The 13,553-nt window shown below is 33.7% G+C and overlaps 1 protein-coding gene and 1 long non-coding RNA gene across 4 annotated transcripts in view; one reads left to right on the top strand and one right to left on the bottom strand.

Moving 5' to 3' along the window:
* LOC128247361 (uncharacterized) overlaps window positions 1-13,553 on the top strand; it is a 287,988-nt gene that overhangs the window by 7,005 nt on the left and 267,430 nt on the right. The gene's annotated exons all lie outside the window — the stretch shown is intronic.
* The window catches only part of LOC106876273 (uncharacterized), a 292,167-nt gene that overhangs the window by 212,580 nt on the left and 66,034 nt on the right, over window positions 1-13,553 (bottom strand). The window lies entirely within an intron of this gene.

Here is a 13,553-nt window from a genome sequence, read left to right as displayed (position 1 = left end):
TTTTTTCTGTGGGATGCTTAATGCAAATCTCTGCTTATGGTAAGGCAATTCTGAGAGTAATTTTGTGGTGATAGGCAGTTACATTTCTGTTGTTTTGGAATTCGCATATTAGCAGTAACAACAATTTTTCTATAATTGTGTTTATATCATTACTCTATCCAGTAAAATATTTGTTTCATAAGTGATTATCTTTGTACAATTTGTCTCCATAATGAGAAAATCAACACTCGTACTTTAAAATTAATTTTGTGATTTCATTACGTTTGTATTGCCACTATATTGCTAAACAGAAAGAAAATTTCAAGATTGCTTTCAACTCATTTAAAATTCATATTTGTAACTGCCCCACACATCTCCAACATATGTTACTTTTGCTATTAATTTTATGTTGCATCTAAAGTAACTTGATTTTGTTCAACGTTTAAGACAACATTTTGTACAGATCCACTCTTTGGGACGTGGGTAGATCGGATTTTCAAATATACCAGTGTAATGGGACTAAAAAAAAACAACTTATTATTATAATCAAGTCATCAAATATGTAACTATTTTTCAAGAATCTCAATATCTGAAAAATTCTTTAGCACATACAAATTAAGTTTACGAATTCCATGCCACATTTAAAATATTTCTAAACCGCCCAGCATTGAACTCACAAGTCTTTGTGATACCCATACCATCGTAAGGAGTTTTTAATGAACATTGGTCTTAAAATCGGCATACTCTCGGATCATTTTGCAGGAAAACACTTGAATAACACTACATCTTGTTCTCAAAATTTCGATCGTTTGTTTTTGCCCCCGCTAAAGTTTTACACATATCAACACTGATATTTGTCTCTGAATCGGCAATACACCGCATTAAACTGTCCTCATTTCTTAATGTTATATATTGTTGAAGATCCAGTACGATATTCACGCACAATAGCGTTCTGGTTTCACTTCTTTTCAGTCCTATATTATTTCAATTTCCGGGTGCAGGCTTTCGTTTCATACGCTTCTCAAATTCGTTACTCATTAACATCGGAAGACATTTTCACTAATGGATAAGATGGACAATGTTTAAATGGATAAAGGCTAATACAAAACACTTAGGTGCTAGCCACTGTTATTTTCAATTTAGATGTAAACAATGTCGGAATAACGCCATCGGTCAGTGATGACACTTAGAAAAAAACTTAGTGAAGCGCAACAAAAAGTATTGGACAATCGAGTCTTCTGAGCAATTGAATAGCGCTTAATGAAACTTTACGATGTTTCTTTCTGGTATAGTTACTGACAAGACAAGTCACCTGACTAAAGTGATGTATAAAATAACTCGAAAATAAATTCACAGGACAAAGGGACAGTTACACTGACTGATAGACAAACAGAAGAAAAGCGGAGAGTGACAGCAAAAGCAATGTATGAAAACAGTTGGGTGTGTTATTTAGTAATGCTTTGAAAAGAAATCTGTTTAACAGATTTCATTTCAGTTCCTTCTTAGGTGCGTGTATTTTGACAGAAAGTGAAATAAAAGAAAAAAACTATTTAATTACTTTAGTTCCAAAGTTTCAGAAACGGATAATCATTTTTAGATCGAAAATATAGTATTGCTAGATTAATAATAAAACAATAAAATAACAACCAAGTTATGATAAAATAACCAAGCGTGATATTTTTGTTGTTTTGATAACGAACTTTGCATGCAAAAAGATACTTTACGAGATTGACAGAAAAAGAAGAGTATAATTACAGTTCATTGTAATTTCCATATTTTTACTAAGATTATTTAACTTATCCCTGAAAGCCACTGGATCAAATGTAATACCTGGAAACACCACTTTCAAAAACAAAATGTTTCACGCAAGACTTTCAACTATAGCTATAAAGTTACAAGTAACATTAAGAACACTAAGTGTGCTTGAGCAAACCGTGCTGTTGGGATCCAATAAGACCAGAACATGTTCGTAGTTATCATTCTTACCTGCAAACAAAGATCAAGCTTTCTCCTATGCATGTAATTCTCTTTTCTTTAACAGTCACTAACAATTATCGCTAGGATTTTGTATTCTTTTTCTAAAAAGATATTTCAATTAATTGAAAACCCTTTTCGGCCGTCTCTGTATGTGTTACAGTATATATTTGTTTGTTTGAATATCTCTCTCTCTTTCTCTCTCTCTATATATAAATACATGTGTGTGTGTGTGTGTGTGTGTGTGTGTATGTATATATATATATATATACACACATACATACATACATGTATGTCTAAGAGTACATACGTATCTATTGCTTATGTAGGTGGGTACAATGGGCTTTCGATAGTTTTATGACTCGGCATACCATCTCAACAATCTATCCCATGGCATAGGCTGTCTGGTTTTATCCTAACTTCCAGCTAAATTATTTCCATCTCATCAAAAGTAGAAAATGATAATTTCTCGAGAATTAAATACATTTATTTCAGACTCTGTCTTACATACAGCAATTCGTCTGTCTCCATACTCTTATATCTTGTCTGAGTTCTTATAGTCGTTGACGTATACAGTTTTCTAATTTATATATTGCTGTACACATATACGTCTATAAATGTATATTAACGTATATTTGTATGTATATCTGTATGTGTATGAATAGTTATATGCGTGTTTATTATGCGCATGTGTGAATGCATATATTTATCTAAATCTCTATATTTCTAGGGTTCACTTCTCACTCTCAAACCATATTACATTATTTATTTATATGTATGGCTCCGAATATAATAATTTCTATGTCTATAAATAATTTCCGAAATGAACATTGGCTTCATTTTTAATGGCTCCGAGGAAGCTATCGGTTGTTGCACAAACACTCACTTCAGAGTACAATGCTTCTTATAGCCGATACAGTTGTAAGCTAATGAAGTTGATTGCGTGACGACTGTTTCCCAGTTATTCGTTAATCGACATTACGCTCTGCAAAAGCGGTGAGCTGGGAGAATCGTTACCGCACTGGTGGAAATGTTGTCAAACGTTTGTCAAACATTTCCTCCGACTTTACGTTCTGAGTTCAAATACTGCTTTGCCTTTCATCCTTTTGGGATCGATAAAATAAGTACCAGCTGAACACGGGTCGATGTCATCGACTTACCCTCTTCCTAAAATTGCTGGTCTTACTGCCAAACTTTGAAACTACAATTACGCTCTGTGCTGGCATAATGTTTTACTCTTAAGCATGTGTACATTGAGTTCTAACGACTAGTTATTAGTACAGCTATGCGTAAGCAAAATCATAAAATATGTGCGTCTTTACGTGTATGTGTGTGTATTCCTCATCAAGTATACATCTGCATTTAGATATATACTTGAAAATAGGCTAAACAGTAATAAAATGTTCAAGATTAGAAGGAAGATATTCTTATTTCCTCTATTCTGCATGGTGTGTGTGTGTGTGTATGTGTGTGTGTGTATGTGTGTGTGTGTGTGTGTGTGCGTGCGTGTGTGTGTATGTGTGTGTATGTAAGAGAGTGTGTGTGTGTATCTGTTGCATGTGTGTGGGAGGGGTTGTATGTGTGTGTGTTAGTTTGCGTGGAGTTGTGTTTGTGTGTTTAAAAACGAGAATGTATATCTGACCTTATTGAGGAAAGATTGTATATCAGGATGTTTGTGAATGCGCGTTGCGCGCGCGTGTTACTATCTATAGGATATGTATTTCCTGTTACCCACACTCAGTTTAAAGGGTGTGAGGTTTAGAATGTAACCCAATCAGCTTGTGTTTAGGATCAAAGACCTTTGGAAGCCGCAGAATGTTGACGACATCATCGCCAATGTTAGCACAAGATTGCGAATAGATTTTAGAAAACAAGTAGGCAGCAAGTTTTTTGAACATTCATTTAAAAAACAAATATTTGTCGTTTTTCTTGCCCTCTTTTCAATCTATATCTGCTTCAGATGTAAGCAGGCGATCACCTTGCCTGCTTTCAGTTTGGTATGAACAAACAGCACCCTCTTCTGTATTTACAAATATGTCGAACCTATGGAAATATATTCTTTGTTTTCTTTTACTTTTTTCATGTCACTCTGATGTTACGTCCTACTATGTCTCCGGAGTGAAAAAGAACAGGGCATGTTTTTTTTATGAACGACTATTTTAAAAAGTAGCAGACCTTCAAATTAAATAAAATAACCAAAACCACGCGTGTTCTGTGGATGTTTACGTATGTATGTATGTATGTATGTATGTATGTATGTATGTATGTATGTATGTATATATTATTATTATTATCATCATCATCATTATTATTATTATTGTTTTATGTTTGACTTTTGCTTTGCATTTGTACAAGTTGGATCCAAGTCTCACCCAGAGACCTCAAGAGACAACAAGTTAGAAGTTCATGTAGGTGTTATGCTTAGGGTACCATATATTTGAATTTGTACAGTGTTGTTCTAGGGAATGTTTTAAAATTTGAGATCACATAGACAGTATTTTACGTAGGATATGGGCAGTTCCCATGAGCACTATCTTTTGAACTTCAGCCATTTTGGGGTTTCCTGGTATCTGAGCTAGGTAGTAATCAGCCCGTTTCGCTGTCATTCCCAGGGCACCTATGACAATAGGTATTGTTTTCGTCTTCAGATTCCACATTTTGCTAATTTCTATTTCAAGATCTTTATATTTGCTCAGTTTTTGGTAGGTCTTGACAGATACGTTTATATCGATTGGGACAGTCATATCAATGAGGAGGCATGATTTTTGTCTGAAGTCTTTCAGTATGATGTCTGGCCTATTTGCATCTATCTTTCTGTCAGTTTGAATGGTGAAGTTCCAGAGGAGTGCGATGTGATCATTTTCAAGTACTGGGGGTGGTTTGTGTTCCCACCAGTTTTTATTATGGGGCAAGTCCAGGTTTTTGCAAATTACCCAGTGAATATATTGTGCAGCTCTATCATGCCTGTTGAGATACTCTGTAGGCGCAAGCAAACTGCACATGGAGACAACATGATCGATGGTCTCATTTTGTTGTTGGCATATACGACATAATGGGGAGCTGCCGTTCTTTAATATGTTGGCCTGGTAGTTCTTTGTAGGTAGGCATTGATCTTGGGCTGCTATGATAAACCCCTCTGTTTCTGATTTCAAGCCAGAGGCCATTAGCCATTGATGGGTAAGGGCTTTGTCAATATCTGCATTATTCGCTCTCTTTGGGTATTTGCCATTGAGAGGTTTTCCATGCCATTTATCAGTCATAATATCTAAGGCAGCAATTTTAGCACGGGTTTTCGAGCGCTTAGCTTTTTCTGCGGGTGTTTCTAGTTCGTCTAATTCTTGGATTTGTTGTAATTGGAATACACTTAGATATTCCTTTGCCTGTTTTGTTACTGAGTAAGATGCTTTCTTGCTTTCATGTTTTGAGACAAGTTTTAACATCCAGTCCTCAGAGTTTTTCAGATACGTGTCTAGGCCAATTGTGGCTACCTTCATTGTTAATGCCAGCTGTAGAAGTCCACGGCCTCTCTCTTTTCTCGGCAGATAAAGACGTTCTGTATCTGCCTTAGGGTGGTGCATTCTATGCATTGTCAACAGTTTTCGTATTTTTCTGTCAACATTACATATTTCAGTAATTGACCAGTTAACGATATTGAAACTGTAAGTCACGACTGGTATGGCTAGAGCGTTGATCGCTTCGATCCTGTTTCTTGCGTTTAGCTCTGTCTTCAGTATTGCTCTCACCCTGCGATAACATTCTCTTCTGATCCTTTCCCTCATCACTGAATGCTTAATTATTATTATTATTATTATTATTATTATTATTATTATTATTATTTCTTTTTATCACAGGTTTTGTTGGAGCTCCTGGACTCTTGCATGCGTAACGGGCTTGCTACCTGCAGCCTACGGTACCATGCTATCTGTTCTTTTCAGCTATCTAAAACTTTCCTGGTTATTCTTGCCGTTCCATGTAGGCAAACCTTTTGTAACAGTTCTACTGGGCACTCTATTCCAATTTCCTTGATGTTCCTCTAGATGCCTTCTGATACTGTTCCCAAAGACCCAACAATAATTGGCACTACCTTCATCTTCTTCATTTCCTTTTTGTACTTCTTCTTTTGTTTTTCCTTTTTTCTCTGCTTTCAATACTCTCTCGTTCCTTACTTTGGGCTAGGTATCTCATTAACCTCTCGAGTTCGATATGCACACAGTTATAATAATAATAATAATAATAATAATAATAATAATAATAATAATAATAATAATAATAATAATAATAATAATAATAATAATAATAATAATAATAATTATTATTATTATTATTATTATTATTATTATTATTATTATTATTATTATTATTATTATTATTATTATTATTATCATCATCATTTACATTCTTATTATAAAGAAGGTGGTATTTTCTAGCAAAGAAGCAAAATTCCGTCTCTGGACTTCAGATAATAACAACATAAAAAAAATTCACTTGTTGAACTTCAGGAAAGTCTTGCATATTTTTACTGTTCCACTTACGAATGGAACAGTAAAGTGCAAAGTGCGTGTGAGTTGGTCACTTTCTATTGCTGAAAACCCCGTTCTTAGTGCTGGCCATTTTAAGAGTAGACATTTAGTAACGTAGCCAAGTGCACCAGCAATTATAGTTTACATGTGGGAATTTATAATCTGAGCAGAAAACCTGGACGTTTCGAAGCAGTTGTCCGTAAATATTGCTTTTTTCGCTGACTTTTTTCATTTATGTATGTATGCATGTATTTATACGTCTGTATGTGCAGGCACGTAAATATTTGCGTGTGTGTAATGTTGCATGAGGTATTGTTTGCTAAAGACAGCTAGGAGAAAACAGAGATGAAATTTTTTTATTTTACTAATGCTCTAAGCTAAATTTGGAATTTTCTAGTGAGGTGGATCATTACTTTACTCTATATCGATATGGAGTTATAGCAGAAGTTTTCGTTGTAATCGAACGAAAAAATATGTAAAACAGAATTCCTTGTTTTTACATTTCAAGGGAAAATAAGCAATATAAAACTTTTTAATTTTACACCACTCATCTGGAATGATCTTAATTTGAAGTCAGCATAAATTCCGTTGGCTTGCAAAACAGATATTTTTCATTTGCAAAGCTCTTCGACAATGAATACGTTGAGGTTCTATTACGAAAGAAAAGAAAAAAAAAAAAAACGACATTCATCAAATAGATCTTCAAGTATTTTTAAAAGCAGATTTGGTATCTGCAATGAAACAGAACTAGTTTTAGCCTTAAATTATAATTAATTTCTTGATAAGTAGATTATGAATAAAGTATTTTTGACTAGCAATAATTCATTTTATAACTTTTATCCTTGTTATAGAAATGTTTTTGTATTATTTTCCTTCCCAGATGCTTGTACTATCTATCTTCTAAGTTATTTATGTCACTAAGCCACCGATATAATTTAAATATTATCCACATATGGCCAGAAGTACGCATTTTCTTGACAATTTTATCTTTTCTTTTCATATCAGTCATTAGTAATGGACTAGTTGTATGTAGACTAATAGCTAGTTTCCTTGAGCGTAAAATATTGTGTAATCTATAAAATTGTATATTATAGATTTCGTGAAAAGATGTGCAGCGAAATGAGACTAATATTAAGAATTCTGCATTAAGATATACGATATTTATAGATTCAATTTGTTATGCAATCATATACATCAGTTAAAGTGAGAAAAAAACTATCAAGCAACGATGTTTTGTTATTGTATTACAACTTGTACATAAACAGATTTATGCTTTATTTTCTGTTTCGTGTAATTCCCTCATTATTATTTTTTTAATTCAAATATTGAGCTGGTTCAGATATCAAAAAATTCGACCGTTTTATTATTTTTTTTCTAATTTTCGTTGATTTGTCTGGCAGAAGGAGCTGTCCCCATGGTCATAGTACATATTCCGACACTTGTGAGGTCGGCGCGGTTAATAAGGCGACTCCTTATAAATAGTTACAAGTGGAAAACTGCAAGAGAGTCATGGGGAAAGAAGAATTCCCAGAGAGACGACGTTCTGTGAGGGAAGGGCAAGATGTATTGGGGACAAATTCAATGCGATACAAGAGGGGAAAAGACGTGTGACGTGGAAATCAAACCAACTAGCCCCGAGAAATAGATGTCACTATAGTACGATATAACAGTTTTCAATAAAGTAATAAAACTAAAGTTAAAAGTTATGTAGCCTTTATAATCTAATCGATTAGTTGCATGAACTGTATTTTATACACATTTTCGTACAAGTGTTATTTTTTTTATCATAATGTTCCTTCTTTACAAATTGCTTTATCATTTTTGTTAATAAATAATTCGTAGATTAAACTAAATTATTGATATAGAGATAGCGTTAATTTTAGGTAATACTTTTGTGTGACATATAACTCTACATTTTCTTAATGAATTTATAATGACTGGCTGCTGTGATTTTGTAATGACTGATAAAATGTTGGATTAACATTTCAATGAGCTTCAACCCAAAACTAATACAGGCATATTTTTTTTTTATTCCCAGGCAAAACACTTGATTCAGTACACTTTAATAACCAAACTATCTAATCTTCTGGGAATGTTAAATGCGGTAGACTTGTGTCTTAGCCCGAATGAGATCTAACTCTTATCTGATTATCATTCTTAAATATTTGCAAGTATTTACAAACTGTTCCTCTGACCATAGCATGTTTAAATGTTCTTTCGTGATACTGAAAGTTATAATTGTATAATTTTCGGTTTAGCAATTTTTAAATAATTTAAGTAACAATATAAATCTTACTGGCGCCATTTGAGGGAGCCTTGAGTTATATTGTGGTTGTGTTGCAAAAATATTTCTCTTATATTGTTATTATTGCACCATCATCGTCGTTGTTGTCGTTGTCTTCGTCACCATCATCGTAGCCGTCGTCCGTCGTCATCGTCATTGATGTCCTCCTCCTCCTCTCCTCCTTCTCCCCCCTCCTCCCCCTCCTCCCCCACTCCTCCTCCTCCTCCTCCTCCTCCTCCTCCTCCTCATCATCATCATCCGCATTATCATCAACACCACGACGCCAACAATATGGTTTCTCATTTTAATTTCTCCATTTTTTTTCCTCATTCCTCCGATAAATTCTTTGAAAATTGAGATTTTATGTCTTTATAAGAATATATGTTAACTCTAAATTCATTTACTGCACTTAAAATACCCATACAATAAAAGTTTAAAAGATCTGAAGTCAATCAGTATCGACTTTCGTATTGGATGATTGCAATCAGATTACCAATCGTCGCATTTCTGGTAATTTATCCAACTTATAGAAGCACTTCGGTACATTTCTTATACCATTGGGAAAGAACCTATTTTCCACTGCTGCAGACCGATTTCAATTAATCGACAAGGAACACGCAATGAATACTGTATGAATTGAACGAATGCCTCACACATAGGTACGCACACTGTACATTTATACATAATGTACAAACAAATACGCACACAATGCCTACTGTCATCCCACACAAAGGTGTACAAATACAAACGAACAATCATTTGAATGTATTGCTCACGTGCTTATATTATGTCGATATTTATAGTAATATTGGAATTCAACCATGAAATTTTCATAAATCTAGAATTTTGTTTTGTAGCTAGAAGATAAGTTTCCGATTAATAGTGAAATCTAGTGAAAAGGAAGAATTCTACTAAAAAATTTACAAATAAAATAAATAAATAAATAAAAATGACGATAATTATGCTGTATTGATGACGAATATAAATCGAATGGGGTAAGGATTTTTGTTTTTGTATGTGTGTATTTTTTCCACATTTTTTCTCCGGCAACAGATCCTTTTTATTTCGTTCCCCATTCTTCATTATTTTCCTTGTATACGCTGTCTTTCTTAATGTAATTTGTTGGACATAGCGATTTCTATAGGGAAAAAAAGAAGATAAATGAATAAATATGAAAAAAAGTGTCCACATTGGAAAAAATACGACAAGACTACCAATATCATCTCTATAACGACAATAACAACAGCAGCAACAGCAGTAGCAACAACTACTATTGCAATAGCAAATTTATAGCAGCGATTACGATGACAATGCACGTATTATAGAAAGTTGTCATCGAATAGCCTACACAAAAGTATTGTAAAGATTTTATAATTTCCCACCCAGTGAGCATTCACAGAACTTGATTAATACGATATAAAAAAAAACCAGAATTTTACTTTCTTAATTTAATTGCTTTGCCCAAAATGCTATTTATCGAGACGACGTCCATCATTTAATGAAAGAAAGAAAAAGAAATTCATTTAATAAAAGTGCAGAAAAAAGAAAAGTTATTTCAGTAATTTGAAAAATTCAGAGTTACTGATATTCAGCGCTAGAGAAAGAAATCTTTTTCGATTATTAAATCTGAACTTCCAATTTTCCTTCCGTTATTTAATACTGTTCAGAAGTGGCAGTATGAGGAAAAGAATATTCAATTCTCAAGTAAAAATTAATCCAATAGATAATTTTTGCTATTAGCAACAACTAATTGTAAAATAGAGAAAACGATTGAGAAAAATGCTCTTAAGACGTTGCAAGAGAAAGCAAAGTGAGATGATGAGAAATGGCAGAGTGAATAGAAAGAGGGGCTGCAAACAAACTTATGTTCATAATGCGGAAGAATATTCATAGAAAGGAAGTGCATTCATGGAGGAATATATTAATATAGAAATTTTAACATTATTCCTGAATAATGGACATCAGGTATCTGTATTCATAATACAAACTCATTGTACAAGATTATCGCTATCTTCAGAAATACACTCGACAGGGGAAAAAAAATAATGGATATAGAGTAAGAGGAATGAGTTAAGCTGGAAAGCAGGAAAAGATGAGAAGTGATTTGATCACCACTGCCGATCCATCAACGGGGGGCGGGGGTCATATGGGGCAGGGTTGAAACAATCAACAATTATCGGATACCATCTGAAGAAGACAATTTTTCCTGGTCAAAGTTACATTCACCAAAAGTAAATGAAGGGTTAGCATCTTCTTTACACACACACACACACATATATACACGCATGCACACACTCACAATCACACACATATGTATACATACCCATATATGCCCATTTCTCTCTCTCTCTCTCTTTCTCTCTCTCTCTCTCTCTCTCTCTCTCTCTCTATATATATATATATATATATATATATATATATATATATATATATATATATATATATATATAACCATTTGTGTATTATACTAAACGTATATCTACTGTTTAAAGGCATAATGCTGCACAGAAGTTTAAAAACACAAATACATATATATAAGAGCGAGGCGAACATCATCGCAGCAGTGACTCAGGTGAACGACAGACGCGTTTCTCCCTTCTGAGAGGTTTCTCAAAGCCGTGCAACCTATTTGTTACTTGCTTAGACAAATTTCGTGTTTCGATATATAGGAAGCAGAGAATAACATATTCATTAGTATTTCCGAAAGCTTGATGAGCGGCAAAAAACTCAGTGAACGCAATTGAAATAGCATTAAGTTAATATCGCCATCTGTATATCATGCTACATGTATATGCACAGTTGAAAAGTATGATACTGTGGTTTTTGTCTGAGTGAAAATCTCTTGGTCGACAAATATTAAAGGTCTGATCAGAGTTCATCTGACTAAACAACGACTATAAATCCTTGATTCCAACGATAAAAACCGCCATGCCAGTAATTTTCAGCACTTCCACTATTAATTATATCTTCGGCTTGGTGTGTTTCACCATTTACCTCTATACTTCCATTTTAAAATTATTACTTAATAATCGCTGTATATAAGAGTCCATCTCATTGCCAAGCTCTGTCGTGCATTAGCGATAACCTCAAATTTAAAATAATTCACGAAATCATTCCCTCTCCCTCCCCTTCTCTTCCCCGTCTCTCTTATATTTACGTTCAATTTTTTTTTTTAGAATTATATACACTGATATATTTAAATCCCAGTTCTGGCCCCACCCTTACTTCCTTCATGTTTTTTTTTTTTTTATAGATCCTAAGAATTCCAGAATTCGACCGAGTTCTGTTTTAGCGGTTCATTCCAAACCATTCCATCGACTGTCTTGTAAAAACAAAACAAAAAAAAAACACCATTATTCTATAGGATTTTTATTATTCATTCCAAACTTCCCTGAACAAATGTCTGAGTAAGCTTATTGTACTGGTTTAAATAGAAGCACAATTATTTACTAATGGACATTTTCGTAAAGATAATATTCGCTGATGTTTTCCTAGGACGATTTTTGCCAGTTGAACGCACAGGTAAAAGTGAAGTTCCATTTAGCTTCTTCTTCTTCTTCTTCTTCTTCTTCTTCTTCTTATTATTATTATTATTATTATTATTATTATTATTATTATTATTATTATTATTATTATTATTATTATTATTATTATTATTATTATTATTATTATTATTATTATTATTATTATTCCTGTTCTTCTGTTCTTAATTCACCGAAGATATGAAAAGAAACGAGTTCTGTCTCTGAATATTTTAAAGGATGGAAAGAAACAAAACGGAAATTAAAGGTCGATATACAGCATAAAGTATGGGTTATAAATATCTCACTTCACCGGTTTTGATGGAGATAAGTACGAGGAAAAGGTGGATTTTTATGTTTAGTTTTGATGTGATTAATATTAGTAAAATATTGGAGAAAAGTTATCTTAATATCATCAGAGAGAGAGAGAGAGAGAGAGACCGCACCCCATAGTATTTATGCTAACCATTTCAATGTATTAGATGACTGAGACTTCGGTTCAAACTATTATTGAAAATAATAATGTCTAATCAAATTATCGTTGACGAAACGCCCTCTCCAAAACATATGGATTCTCATCTCATAGCACTCAAATTCTCTTTTGTGAACTTTATTATGATCTGTATCGAGCAGATATCGGAAGAAGCAGATTGAATGAAGACGCAAAAAATTAAAAACAAAAAGATCATGTGTGCATGTATGATTGTATGCTTTTATGAATACTTGTATGTGTGTGTGTTTATATGTATTTCTGCGTGGATGAATGTATGAATGTGCATATGTTTGCATCTATTTATGAATATATGTATATGCGGTAACCAGGATCACAAACCCATGCTTAAATGTTTCGTGCAGCCTACCTATTCATCAGTGGGTTGAAAGGAATAACAGATAACGACTGAAAGCTTAGAAAAGCATCTGATATCATATGGCAATCATTATAGTGCATGATGTCATGTGGCATTTGTTGATGTAGTTATTGTGTAGCCCAGGGTCAACCCTGATCGAGTAGTTCTATATCAAGTAGATAGCTGATCGAATGACGATGCTGACGCACAGATACCCTACCTTCCAGCTATAACTTCTCTCTGGTTAGCTAATGCCCGCACTACACACTCCGGCATGCGACACATACGTGAGCGCACACAGGCACATGCTCATGAATTTATATACATTCATGTGTGTGTGTGTGTGTGTGTGTGTGTGTGTGTGCGTGTGTGTGTGCGCGTGTGCGCTTGTTTTTTTTATGTATGATTATATACATTTACATTCTTA

This window comes from Octopus bimaculoides, chromosome 1 (assembly GCF_046866305.1).
Source record: "Octopus bimaculoides isolate indiv1 chromosome 1, ASM4686630v1, whole genome shotgun sequence".
Classification (NCBI taxonomy): domain Eukaryota; kingdom Metazoa; phylum Mollusca; class Cephalopoda; order Octopoda; family Octopodidae; genus Octopus; species Octopus bimaculoides.
The sequence above is the reverse complement of the archived record's forward strand: the minus strand, read 5'-3'. Positions and strand labels throughout refer to the sequence as shown.